Source organism: Podarcis tiliguerta, assembly GCF_965153285.1.
Source record: "Podarcis tiliguerta genome assembly, chromosome: 4".
NCBI lineage: Eukaryota > Metazoa > Chordata > Lepidosauria > Squamata > Lacertidae > Podarcis > Podarcis tiliguerta.
The window spans coordinates 96,604,738-96,618,584 of record NC_139537.1 but is presented as its reverse complement, the minus strand read 5'-3'; the positions used below and the strand labels follow the sequence as shown (position 1 = coordinate 96,618,584).

General features: G+C 40.7%; 1 long non-coding RNA gene across 1 annotated transcript; it reads left to right on the top strand.

Moving 5' to 3' along the window:
• Positions 1-10,081: 10,081 nt before the first annotated feature.
• Positions 10,082-13,620, top strand: LOC310675428. The gene is made up of 3 exons (XR_014510142.1): positions 10,082-10,213; positions 11,590-11,661; positions 13,415-13,620. It is a non-coding gene; the product is annotated as an uncharacterized lncRNA (long non-coding RNA).
• The last annotated feature ends 227 nt before the right edge of the window (positions 13,621-13,847 follow it).

Here is a 13,847-nt window from a genome sequence, read left to right as displayed (position 1 = left end):
AGTTTGAAAATGAATTAAGTTTATGAAAACTTGGAAGCATTAGTTTGCAAATATGTTTCTTGCTCAAAAGCAAGGCCTTTTCAGTGGCAGCACTCTCATCGTGGAACACCATTACCCAAAGGGCCTGTAATCATTTGTATTTAGAAAATTATTAAGGTCTTTCTTAATTTTTTTTATTTTGCACACACACACACACACAGAGAGAGAGAGAGAGAGAGAGAGAGAGAGTTGACGGTCTTACCTAAAAGTTACCTTAATCCTGTTGTGACCTTCTTTAGTGTAATTTTGTTCATGCCCTTGACAATTTTACTGCTGCTTTTAACATTTCTTCTAGTCTGGTTGTGTGTGGGGTAAGTTTGGGGGCAGGGGTATGATAATATAAACTGATGTGAGTTTTAGTAATGTGTATTGTTTGAAACACCTGCTGTTAACTTGGTTTTAAAAATTGTATTATAGATTATTTATTTGTGTATATTTTTATTTAAAAAAACAGTTTGTTGGGAAAGTGGTTCCTAAAGGTGTAAGTAGACAAATGAAGAACAGAAGAAATGAACCTCTCCTTAGTGCACTGGCAAAAATGGAATGTGATCTAACATATCAAGGTATTAGTAAATTCTCATCTGGACTACAGATATATGAGCTGGGGCATTGCATTTTGGTGACTTAAACTGGAAGGTGACCACTACAGAAGGGAACTGAGCTTGGCTCCTGTTCAAAAACAGCAGTACAATCTGTTGCTGAAAATGGTGGTATGGCCCTTCAGAACCATGGCCAGTTCCTAACCTGATTATCTGCTGGTGCCTGATCTGCCTTCCTCCCTTTCAGAAATGCAAGGGTGCATGTTGAGGTCTATCAAATAGCAATCAGAAGGCAACAGGCAGGGATCCATCATTAGGTAGCTGTGCTACAAGCCCAGACATCAAAGTACTGCAGAATAAAGTCTCATATTTGATGGGGAGTCCTTTACTGCATTCCTCCTGAGTGTCTTTATTTTGCACCATGATCAGATATGAGAATGACCTGCTGAGAAACACTTTTTAATCCCTGCCATCTAAGGCAGCTCTTGCATCTTTGAAAGCATCCGGATGAATTTATTGCAGCCTTGGGTTGTAGCCAGGAAGGACATGCAATTGCCTCAGTGGGTGTTTTGTGATTTATTGTAGTGGCGGGCGGAGGGGGGGGGGGACAGTTCACTGTTTCTAAGTAATTTTAGTTAATGTGAAGATTTCAGAATTTCTAAGAGAGTTTCGTTAAAAGAAGCATGACCGTGATGGTACATTTGATGTGGGTGCAAAAATTGTTTTGTTTTGCTTTATATTACTTTCGAAAGAACCAATACCACATGTGGTTCTGTAGAAATGAGCAACTTGTTATGATTGTCAGACACTCCACGCTTCTGCCTCTATGGCAGTGATTTTCATTTAATGGAATTGCATATTCCACTTTGTAATTGAGTGTTCCAATTTGAATGTGTTGCTCTTGGTGGAATACAATATTAGGAATTAGATACTTAAAGGGTTATGATGATATACCTTTGGATTCTGGCTAATGCCTTGTGAAATTATTTTCTTATGCTTTTATACCATAGGGCAGAACAGGAGCCTAAAGGTTTTAATTGTATTTGTAGGGTTCCTTGGCTTTCATATGGAATGGCAATGGTTCAGTGGTAGCAGAGCACATGGTTTGCATGCCTAGGGTTTAGTCCCCTACACTGCCAGTTAGGAGCCCATCAACCACTGTTAACAATGATGAGTTTTACCTAAAGCAGCTTTTTATATTCCAGACAAATGACATTAGCTCTCTGCTTAGTGGTAAGCAAAAGTTCTGAGATATGGAATACCCAAATCAGACTGAAGGATGTGCTACACTACATATAGTGGGGCTGGGATATATATTGCCCAACGCATGATATGTGTTCATGTTAGGTGTCATTTTAGGCTATTTCAAAACCGCCACCTTAAATGCGGAAGGATAGAAAGCCTGCCTCATATAGTCCACACACTAAGAACAACTTTGTAATCTTTCTGAGCCAATGGAGAATTTGGGGGAAGAGGGTAGCACTTAATTCATAAATCACTCATGCAATATAAGCCGGTCAAATTCATTCTATAATCCAGATAATTGTAAATATTTGTGCCATGACAGGTTCATAATATTAGGTAGCTACATAGCTGGCATCAATAAAATGTAACACCTAAGGACCAGTTGGAATAATAATAATAATAATAATAATTAAAAAAAATCATTCCATCATCTAGCTTTATGGAGTATTCAGTGTTTTCATATATATTGTCTCAACGATACTAACCTAAACTCTGCCTCGTGCATTAAAACTATTGTTATTTCCATATTGCAGATAGAAGGTGGAATTGATAGTAGCCTGAAGTTGATAAGAATATTGCTTAAGGCCACTGAATGAGTTTTTTTAGCAGAAGGGATGTTCTGGTTCACAGCTCAGTCTCTTAAACTTTATGTATTAAAAAAAGCCCATTCTAAAACACTGCACATTATAAAGCTCATTAAAATAATTTGTCAAGAGACTGGAGAAACCTTCCCAAACTACACTCAACAGAACCATCTTTTACTTTCCTCTGGAAAGAGTTTTGGTGTTGTCTATTTATAAATCAAGGAAAATAAAAGTTTTTTTTAAAGACACACACACACACACATCCCTGCAGGCAGACATCAGAACTTGAAAGCAATAGCTTGAACTTGGTCTTACATCAAGTAACAGACTCTGCAAAGTGTTTCTCTCACTTGTATCACATATTAACAATTGTGCTCAGTTGTTCTGGCTGCAACTTTAATTATGATCTTGGTAGTTTTAGTAACATCTTTCTCTCCTCATCTTCTTCTCTTTTATTTTTACCTCAAGGTTGATCATTTTCCAAAAAGCTCTGTAAGTAGCAATGGGGTGGACTTAGTTGTTGTCAAGCTGTGAGAGCTTTTAATTACACAGAGTTCATTAGGCTTTCTCCTTTTAATAGAGGAGAAATCAGAGGAGGAGAGATTGATACAGGTTTTGGATTCATTGCTGTCTGGGTAGAAGCATTTTTCATCCTAAATTAATTTGAGCCACCACACTGATGGATACCTGGCAATGGAAGAACATATTAGAGCTAATGAATTCAGAATAGGTGAAAACATTTGCATTATTCTGCTCAGAGTCTACGTAATGATATTTCTGAGCTTTAACTAGCATATATTCTTTACATGCATGTTTGTTGTTGTTTGGTCATTTGGTCATGTCTGACTCTTCGGGGCTCCATGGACCAGAGCACGCCAGGCACTCCTGTCTTCCACTGCCTCCCGCAGTTTGGTCAAACTCATGATTGTAGCTTCGAGAACACTGTCCAACCATCTCATCCTCTGTTGTCCCCTTCTCCTTGTGCCCTCAATCTTTCCCAGTGTCAGGGTCTTTCCAGGGAGTCTTCTCTTCTCATGAGGTGGTCAAAGTATTGGAGCCTCAGCTTCAGGATCTGTCCTTCCAGTGAGCACTCAGGGCTGATTTCCTTCAGAATGGAGAGGTTTGATCTTCTTGCAGTCCATGGGACTCTTAATAGTATCCTCCAGCACCATAATTCAAAAGCATCAATTCTTCGGCAAGCAGCCCTCTTTATGGTCCAGCTATATCACTACTGTTCCATATATGTTCCATATATCACTACTGGGAAAACATGCATGTTTACTCAGAAGTAAATTCCAACAAGCTTACTTTGAGTGACTTCTACACAAGCATTATTGGGATCAGGTAGTACGGTGAATTCAAGTAGTACGGTGAATTTTTGTTTGAATTCAGTGTTGTGAAGAATGTATTGTAACTACATCTGAAACATTAAAGTAGATGGCATCATCACATTAGAAAACCTTTCTTATGCAATTAAACAAAGGGTATAGATGTCCCTTGTCTGGTTATAAAAGTCAACTTCAGGCAACTACACAGGCCTTAACTCTCTTCACTGTTTTGTTCCTAGGTGAGAGAAGAAATAGATTGTGTCCATTTCTGTTTTGCTGGTGCTCGATCACAGGTCTTTTCCATCCCATTTTTGCAGATTTCTGAAAGCACTCCCCAAAAGTCCATATTTAGATTGCATGCATTTTTATGAACTTTTAATGTAAAATATACGTTATCAGTGCTTTTCAGTGCATTCCTTCATAAAAGATACATTTTGTATTCATATTTTATGTAAAATCCATATTTGTGTGCCCTTTTTGAATAATGAAATGGCATTGCATAATCTAGAGACGTGAGTTGGAAGTTGTGTCCAGATCCACAAACAAGTTTAGGAATATTGGGGTTCCGTGTTGGTCTGCTGCAGAAAGCAGACTGAATGGATTTCCCTACAACCCTAGGCTAGAGTTTCTGCCTTTTATGAAATGGACTCTAGGCCTTTCTTAGGTACAGAAGCAGCAATAGAAAAAGCTGAAGCTTTTTCTAACATGTGCATCTCCATGCTGGGAGATCCTGCAAACCTACTTACAATCAATTTGTACACTTATAAAAGTCACTGGATTTTTAAAATTTAAAAATATATCCACTAGACTGTTCTTAAAATATACTAGTCATTAGTAGTCTCTTTGTATAGTCAGCAAATCTATGGCTGGCTGAAAAGTTTTTACGTCAAAAATAAGGAGCAACCTACCATTTAATGGAAGGGTACAGTTAAATCAACATATAACCCTATTCAAAGGGAAGTTAATTCAGAGGAGGTTTGATCCTGGCTTGTAATGTGCCTGAGATTTCTGAATCAGAATTTTCTCCCCCCAGTTCTGAAATTGGTCACCGCCACTAATTAGAAACATTAACAAGATTTGTAGGAGAGATTGAGTTCACCAGTGCTACAACACTCCCACAATGCCACCCCACTCTGAAGTCATTGCTTTAGATGATAATTGGTAATTAAATAGATGCATCTCACCAAGATAATCGATAACATTAAGTGAAAATGTCTATTGTTTAGCTTACATTATGAGCAACACCAGTGGATATTTATTTCAAATGAATCTTGTTGAACCATGTCCCAATGGGCTTATAGCTAAAAGGTGGAGAGCTTTTATATTGTTCAGGTTAGTAGAAAATAAATTGCTGAAGTGTTGTCAAGTAGTCAGCAGTAGGGAATGCTGTTCATTTTAAGGGCACCGTGAGCTAAATTGCCCAGGCTAATGGCATTATCTGCTTGGTAAACCTAGAAGTGATGGTAGAGGGCTTTAAAGTGTTAACACTGGCTGAATGCAGATACTGGATGTAACAATATGATTCTGTTTAAAACACCCACGCTCTTATTCACAAAAGAAATGCAAAAAGGCATATAAGATAATGAACTGCATTATACTGAGTTTATTCATGCTGTTTATCCATCAAGCTATATTTTGGGTGGAATTAAATGTTGCACTATTATGAACCTTCCATTTGTGCAAGCATTTCAGCTTGCCAGGTGGAACAATCCTCCCCCCCCCATACAGTGTTCTAGAGGTTCCCCTGATCCCAAGAGCCATGGGGGGGGGGGGGGAGAAGCACTGTTGAGCAAGTGAAAGTCCTCACGCAGGACTTACTCTGATGTAGTTTCTTTGGTGAATCCCACCCTTTCTCTTTGCCAGTGGCTGTGTCACTCTACATTTTCCAGGTAATTATCTTTCACTGCTCCTACATCCTGAGCTCCTTTTTAATGCAAGGTGTGAGAGCAACCTTCTCTAGGTAAAATGTGTGTTCTGCAGCTAAACCTGAGGCAAAACCCCTTGACTTCCTCCTGCAACAGGGCAGGGACCACTAAGTATCATGGTGGTCTCCGTGAGGCATGCCAGCTTGGCCCCCTCACCCATAATGAAGTCACAGATGAGTCATGTTGTATCAAGGCATGGGTAGGCAAACTAAGGCCCGGGGGCCGAATCCAGCCCAGCTGCCTTCTAAATCCGGCCCGCGGATGGTCTGGGAATCAGCTTGTGTTTACATGAGTAGAATGTGTCCTTTTATTTAAAATGCACCTCTGGGTTACTTGTGGGGCATAGGAATTCGTTCATACCCCCCCCCCAATATAGTTCGGGCCCCCACAAGGTCTGAGGTACAGTGGACCGGCTCCCTGCTGAAAAAGGTTGCTGACCCCTGCTGAAAAAGGTTGCTGACCCCTGTATTAAGGGCTGAATTGACATTCAGCAGCAGCAGCAGATTGGAGAGTAAGCTGAGCTGAGGCAAGGAAGAAGGGCTACCCCTATGCTATCCATATAATCAGTTATCAGTAATCAATATATTCATATATGCTCACACATAATCAGGGCATACAGTATTTTATAATCCATTTTGAATCAAAGGGAAGCTGTGCCTTAGCTAACTGCATACTGCTTGAAACAGCAAAATTAGGAGCCGACCTTTCCCCTACAAACATCCGTGTACCCTGGACAAGGGGAAGACGTGAATCAGAGATTCTGGTACAAAATCCCCTCAGATACAGGCTAAATTAATCCACAGAACAGGAAGAGCAAAACCACAAAATCTCCAAACTCCCTGTCCTGTCATAACTAGGTGAGAGGTTAAACAGAGTGCCACTGCAAGCAACGGAAAGCAGAACTTGAACTCTGTGCTTGACCAGGAGCTAGAAGCATGGCAAGGAGCTTGCTAATTGGCTAATTTTGCTGGCGATATCGTGACTGCCTCATGGTTGTCTCATGATCTATGATTTGCTGTGATCTGCTCAGGTATAAAGACCTCTGGATTTCTGTCAATCGGGGTCCCAGTTCCTTTTGGAAGAGATTCCAAACTGGGTCCTTATTGCCTGGCAATAAACTTCACCTTCTAATTCTCCATTTGCTGAGTCTGCCTGATCCTTATTGACGCCAAGAGGGTACCTGCTTACGTTCATTGCTTCAGAGCTGGTATTACTACTAAAGACTCATAGATTCTGGAGTGGAATGGAGAGAAAAAATAGGTACCAACTGCCTACCCTCTCTTCTCCAGTAGTGAAAGACACCCTGAAAACCATATTTACCCAGAACCTGTGCCTAGAACTGAATCAGGAAAATTAAAGGACTGTGCAGCTGCCTTGATCCCAAGGCTCAGGCTTATTAACTGTGTCCTGTGCGTTAAGTCGGGGACTATACAATTCTCTAGATTCTGAAAAGCTTGTGTATGTGTGTGGTTTTTACCCGAGCAGTGATTCCCCCCCCCCAATGTGGACAGAAAACAGAAGAACACCTGTAGTTTTCATCTGTTCAAAGAAATGTTTTCTTTCAGTACACATATAAATTTCATCACAAATATTGTAATTTACAAAAATAAATGTTATACCTCTGGAAAAACATTGCCTTGGACCATATGCAGAGAAATATATGCAGGGAAACCTTCAACAGAAATCTGGATTTAGATTCACACAAAGGTTGTTCAATTCTGTAGCAAACGTAGTAAAAATGCATGAGCAGATTACTCTGTCTGAGCCTAAAGGTTTTTATGGACTTGTATAAACCATATTATACATACATATGTGTTCACAGAATTATAAATATATAGATCTATACTGGAGACGAGTGTGTTCCATAGATGTCTGCAGTGCACATTCCTAGCTCAGTATTACCTTGAGGAATTCAGCCATAATCAAGCTTATGAACTTGCTTAGTGGAATTAGCAAGAACCATGCAATTGTTATGATTAGAATGGTTATTTAGACAAAATATATGACGGAGAGTAAAAATGGATTTTGTGGATTGGTAGATTCAAGTACCAGCACAGAACGTGAAATTGCACCATTACTGGTTTTCACAAATCACATAAGCCAAGCACCCCACGTTGCCTGCATCTTATGCCTGATCAACTCCTAGAAGAGCTGTAGCAATAGATGGAGATATGTCTGATCTGGGTCTCTGTTCTGCCCGCTTTTGCATCTGGCCTCTGCCTGAGAAAGTTTCCAGAAGGGAATGTGGCACTCGGGTTTGAAGGGTCTTGTGATGTGACATCCTTTCTTTTAGTACTTCTTAAAAAGCATTTCTAAACTGCCTAATGTTTTAAATTGCCCAAGCAGTATTAAAAATAATGCAGCATAAAACCAGTAAAGCAGTATCATAACAGACACACAACATAAAAATAGTAAAACAGTATTATAAAACAGAATATAGCCACATACCGAACTGTCTCAGAGAATTTGTTGAAATTTCATGTTTAAAATGGAGAATAAGACACTTAAGTGAATGTTTCAACAAATGCCACTAACTTTGTGCCCCAGTCTTGTGGAAATATATAGTGCAACACCCAGTTGCCAGCAATAAACATAAATGCTCATTTGTCCTGTTGCGTTCAGAATTGTGTTTACAGATCTGCACCTTAGAGAAGTGCCTACCCAAAGCATTTCTGTCAATTGAGGGAATGTATACATATAACATGAACACTGTAATCTTCCCAACTGCAGTATCAAATATTTACCTTTTCTTTTTATATAACTGCCTTTATTCCCCTCACCCAAGGATGAATAAATCCCTCAGAGTCTTCTATGTAAAGACGCCATTAGAAGACTTTCAGGAAAATTACAGAAAATAATGAGCATGTTTCAGTCTATAACCAATTCTGTCACTTGTTCTAAGAGATATATAATAGGCCCAGGTTATGGAAAGCTTGGGTAGCCCTTTCTAATGGTTGTCTTATAGGAGGAAGGGAGACAGAAGTTTCCAGGGAAAGAAATCGAGAGAGAAAGGGTGGGGCAGAGACAAAGACTCCCCAAAGGAAACATCCCCACTGGAGCTAAATAAAAGATGTGCTGTGCAATCCCACACATGCCTATTCAGAAATAATCCCAGGGAATTAAATGGGAGCTATTCAATAATACATGTGCTTAGGACTGCAGCCTTAAACTCACATTTGCAGAATTATTTTTGGAACCCTGGGAAGTAATTTTCTCTTTTTCAAAAACCACACACAGGTGCAAGATGAGAGTCTCGGGACTCTAATAATGCCTATTATCTGTCAAAAGGGGGAAAAATGAGTAAGATTATTTCACTATAATTTCATGCTGTGTCCATTGCAGGCATTCCCGAGAGCTCTTTCTCTTCCCTGATAAAGATCTCATGAAGAGATCCCCAATTGTATAGGCTTATCTGGCATCCACAATGGTACACTGAGGGCAGTTTCATGTAGTCAGAATGTAAAATGTTTCTCAGTTCAAGTCAGGATAGTCTGACCACAAATGCCCGTGCTCTGGTAAACTCCAGGTTGGATTACAGCAATGCATTTTATGTGGGGCTGCCTTTTGGTTTATCCAGGGATCCGCAACTGATGCGAAGTGTGGCAGCTCCACTGCTCACTGTCACAGGAAATCACCACTACGTTATGAAATAATGGCACAGTTAGCTACCCAGCTAATTGGTATATAAAGTCCTATACAGTTTGTGACTAGGATACCTGGAAGAAAGGTAAAGGTAAAGGTATCCCTGACCATTAGGTCCAGTCACAGACAACTCTGGGGTTGCGCGTTCATCTCACTCTATAGGCCGAGGGAGCCAGCGTTTGTTCGCAGACAGTTTCCAGGTCATGTGGCCAGCATGACTAAGCCGCTTCTGGCAAATCAGAGCAGTGACCGGAAATGCCATTTAACTTCCCGCCGGAGCGGTACCTATTTATCTACTTGCATTTGACGTGCTTTCGAACTGCTAGGTTGGCAGGAGTAGGGACCGAACAATGGGAGCTCACCCCGTCATGGGGATTCGAACTGCTGACCTTCTGATCGGCAAGCCCTAGGCTCTGTGGTTTAGACCACAGCGCCACCTGCGTCCCTTGTGATACCCTTGTAGACACAATCAACTCTGAAGGTGCTCTGAAGGTAAAGCCTCCTGCAGCCACCTCTTATCAGAAGGTCCATTCTGCACACTATAGGAATCAGGCCTTTCATGTTGTTGTGGCAGCTCTCTGTTGTCTCTTTGGTGTCTGCGGAGTACCTTCTTCATGTTTTAATCATCATTATATTTGTTTTATCATTTGTTTCTTTGCCACCCTGGAAGGAAGGGCAAGATATTGATATAATGAGTAAATAAATAACTTACTGGAGATATTCCATAGACTAGCATGCACATTGAGGAGGAGGACTTTACACCTGGACTCTCTCTGGCTCTGAAGGGCTTTGGGTAGTTTCCCCTAGTGCTGCAAAGGCTGATTGGCGATCTCAAAGTGTCAAATGGTGCAGACTGTTGCCTTTGTGGAACTGATCAAGCCTTCTGTGCTGCCTCCTAGGAGAGCAGCAAGGTAATACAGTGGTGCCCCGCAAGACGAATGCCTCGGAAGACGAAAAATTCGCTAGATGAAAGGGTTTTTCATTTTCTGAGGTGCTTCGCAAGACGGATTTTCCTAAGAGCTTGCTTCACTAGACGAAACGGCCCTGCCTCTCGTGTCATGGCGACAGTCACTGCACGCACACACGGACGCACGCTCGCTTCCCCGCTCCTCCGGCTCCCTCCCACCTTCCGGCTGATGGTTAGTGCCTCGCACCGCTGCCCACCCCCCTTGCGCGCTCCCGTCAGAGAGCCGTTGCCGCCAGCAGCCAGCGTTGCAGCCAGAGTCGCGCTCCTGAGACCCGCCGCCTTCCCGCAGCCGCGTCGCACGGTGGCCACAACGCACGGGTGAGTCTGAGGTACCGGCTGCGGCAGCTATCCTGCTTCTCCCCGCCCCTCCCCGCCGTTGTTAGTGTTTAAATGCAGTGGTGTTTCGCAAGACAAAAAAACTTGCACAACGAAAAAACTCGCGGAACGAATTAATTTTGTCTTGCGAGGCACCACTGTAATAATATAATGATGATGATGATGATGATGATGATAATCCCAGTCCCTGCCTTACAGGTCACAGGGTGACCAGACACTTCTAAACATCAAGGCCAGGCAATAAAATCATCCGTCTGTGACTGTGGCTAGACTTTTCTGGCTGAATCAAGCATAATCTATGACAGCTACAGAACAGTAGGAACGCAAAGCAATGTGTATTTATTATTTTATTTTTAAATAATATTTTATACCACTTCATATAGATGCTTCCCAAGTTGTTTACCCAAAGATGATCACTTTGAGAATTTGTAGGTGGGGCTTGAATCATGTCCATGTGTTCTGATTGTTCTGGATGGTATTCTGATTGGTTGGAAGTTCTGACAAGTTGGGAGTTAACTGTCAGTGAAAGAGACAGTTGGGATTTGTCACCGGAGGAGTTTAGGAAATCTGGCATGAGGTAAAAGCCACTTAGAGGCTCATGTCAGCGACATTGTCTGTTAAGTCTTCAGAAACTGCCACCGAGCATATTTTACTGTCATCAAGCACCCTAGATGGACCAAGATCGGACCAGTTATAAGGCAACTTCCTGTGTCCTTATGTCTTTTTCAGAAATAAATAAATCATAAAAGTTCATTAGATGCACCAGATTGCAAATTCAAGCCCATTAAAGTATTGTAGCATTAATTATCCTGGATTTCTAATCTGTTACATGTCAATTGAATTGACCATGTTGACAACGCAGCGTAGTTTCCCCCATTGGCTTGTCTTTTAAAATAAAAGTAGGGGCAAGTTCTTTGGAAGAATGTGTAAGAGTAAACAGATGAACAAAATATGCTTGGTTTTCTATCTGCTTCTTACAACTAGCTGGATTTAATCCTCCGTCATTATATTCAATTTTGAAAGCAGAGGTCACACAGTTGTGCAGATGTTTCCAAGGTAAGCTACCAGAGCATAAAGTTCTTAATTCTTGAGCTGTATTTCATGCTACTTGTCTAGCTTTTTATTATGTTCTGAAGTACAAATGGTTGATGGCCACATTGAAAGAAATGTAGCAAGCTCAAAGTGACCTTGTCAGTGGGCTCAGTGACTTCAGAATTTAATCAATCAGCCATTTGAAAGAATATGACAACCACGATCTTTTTTGGCTTTGAAACTGACGCTGTTATAAACAGAGAGAAAGAAGTAGAGGAGAACTGCAAAACGATAAATACCACCCGAGCATTTTCAACTGAAAGAAATACTTAAAACATACTTTTCAATGCACTGAAGTATTTTGCATAACTTACACTGTCAGCATATCAACCTAGAATCTGTTAGTTTATAACCTAGCTGACATTAATGAGCTTAATGCACTTGGTCTCTTGTGTTTTACATCTCGGGCTGCGAAAAGAAAAACAGGAAGATAAAAAGGCTAGTAAATAGAGAATAAAAATGGAATGTGACTGGAGAAACATTTTCAAGAATAGATTTATGGCTGAAATGCCCATAATTATAGCACTGCAGCTGTTGTTTCCCATTATGTTCAAGCAAAATGCACTAACCAAGGCGAGATTTCCTTTTCCAAAAATTTGCAACAGCAAAGCAACTGCACTATGTCACTTTTGCCCATTTGCAAAGTCTAGGTATTAGTCATGCCTTCCCCTATCTCTTAATCATAGCAGTCTAATCTTCAACACTTATTTATAATTAAATTTTGGATGGTGGGTGCATGATATTGATTTGCTTACACCAATCCACCCCCACATTTGAAACTGTGACTGCTCCCTGTCTTGGATAGTTAATATGGTTGCTGCTTAATGAATCCAAGTGTGATTGGAAAATTGTAGAGAGAGTGGGGAGAAAACGGGTTTCCCATTAAGTAAGTTATGCTTGGGGGTAATTTGGCCAAGGCCACTCAGTGACATTCATGACTGACGACTGGTTACAAGCATAGCTGTCAACTTTTCCCTTTTCTTGCGAGGAAATCTATTCGGAATAAGGGAATTTCCCTTTTAAAAAAAGGGAAACGTTGGCAGCTATGGTTACAAGTATGTAAATGAATTCCTGTTTCAAAAAAGTGTTATAAACAGTGAAAATATCAAACACAGCACAATTTTGGAAAACCACACCACTCCAGAATGCGTTCTAAATGTGGAGAACGGTATCTGAGTTTTATTCAGAATAAAGGTAAAGGGACCCTTGACTGTTAAGTCCAGTCACGGACAATTCTGTGGTTGCAACACTCATCTTGCTTTTATTCAGAATAGCCCCATTGAAATTAGTTAACCTAATTTAGTCACGTTTGTTAAATTCAATAGGTCTACGCTAAGTAAAACTTAGTTGACTACAATTTAAAATGTTTTCACCACCTTTTGGCATGTAACCAAGGACTGAGCAAAACAAGCAGTTTGTCAGAAGAGTATCTATAGCTGTCTTTCCAGAATGGGCAGGGAAAGCCTTTTCCCTTGTAACAAGGCAACGTGACCACAGAATGGCATGTGGAGCCTATCCCCCAAAGATCCAAGAGTTTGAGGGAAGTCATATGGGCCATGGACACTTCAGTATGTAGACTGTTAAGTGTACATAGAAACACCATTGTTTCCAAGGCATTTATTTTAGTGAAGCCATGCCTAGTGGCAAATCATTCAGACATCTCCTGAAGTTGCTCTTCCCTGCTTCCATTTTTATTTTACTTCCATTTTGAATACAGGAAATATAGATGCAAATGGTGACAGCATTATAAAACGGACTGTGCAAAACAACAACAAGTTATGCCAGGTAATGAGATAATTTTAAGCCCTAAACAAACTAGAAAACCAGACAAAGAAAACAACTGTCTTTAAAACATCTCACTGCGGGCATATTTTTCCGTGTTGTTACTGTGCTGAGCTGACATAATCATCCTGGCTAATTATTCCCAGAGTCCTTTTCTGAAAAAGTGGATGGAAGGCCTTTAGAGAAAACTTGAAAAGCAGGTGTCGACAGAAATCTACTGTGTCTTGGCATCTCGAGAAATAAGCACTTGCATCTATTTACATGTCTAGAAAGTTGGAGCTGAGTACACATTCCACGAGTAAGCAGATACATGTACAGTGGTACCTCGGGTTAAGTACTTAATTCGTTCCAGAGGTCTGTTCTTAACC